Here is an 816-nt window from a genome sequence, read left to right as displayed (position 1 = left end):
CCTCTTCCTGGAAAGGCTCCCCCAGGGCGCCGGGGCAGGAGGGTCTGCAGGGGGGGATCCCCATCCCTGCTCCTCCAGCTGGGGCAATGGCAGCTGCCCAGCAGGGCTGCTCCTCCGCACCCCTCCCCTGTGCCCCTGCCCGGCAGCACGCGCTCGGGAGCCTCCGCGTGTCGGCCTGAAGGGGCAGCGTCTCCCGGCTGGAGCTCGTCACGCAGAGGAAAACGGGCGAAGGAATCCGCTCACCGTCCCATCGCCCGGTGCCGGCGGGGAACGGAGGCTGCTCCGCTCTGCAAGTCTGGATGGAGGCGGCGCCAGGTCCCGCTTTACACCCTTGCCCCAGGGCCAGCCCCACTCTTGCTGTGGAAAGCACTGTCCCCGAGGAGTCCCCTGTCCCTGCAGCCCTCGGTCCTTCGAAACAGGCACCTTCGGGCGAACCCGCTGGCGGAGGCAGCTGACTCCTGGGTTTACCCACAGAAGCTGCTGCCCTGTTCGGTGCTGCAGGACTCCTGGTTTTTGCAGAGCCAGACTGTGACGGCGCGTTGGGGGTTCCCCGTCTCCTGCACCCCGAAATGGCACAAACAGACTGCACCAGCCGGTGGAATAGAGGAAGTTTATTGCCTCTCCAGGATACAGCGCAGCACAGATGTAGTCTGGTCACAGAGCTGGGCTAGGATGCCTCAGGCCCCCTTGAGATGGGGGAGACTGGGCCCCTAAACTCCGGCCCCTTCTCCTAGGCTCTCCTCCATGCTTCCAGCCAGCAACTAACACCCACTCTTCCAGCCCTGCCCCCCAGCCAGGGCAGCATTCCACCTTCCT

The sequence above is a fragment of the Pelodiscus sinensis genome, unplaced genomic scaffold (genome assembly GCF_049634645.1).
Source record: "Pelodiscus sinensis isolate JC-2024 unplaced genomic scaffold, ASM4963464v1 ctg117, whole genome shotgun sequence".
Taxonomy (NCBI): domain Eukaryota; kingdom Metazoa; phylum Chordata; order Testudines; family Trionychidae; genus Pelodiscus; species Pelodiscus sinensis.
This window is presented reverse-complemented; position numbering follows the sequence as displayed.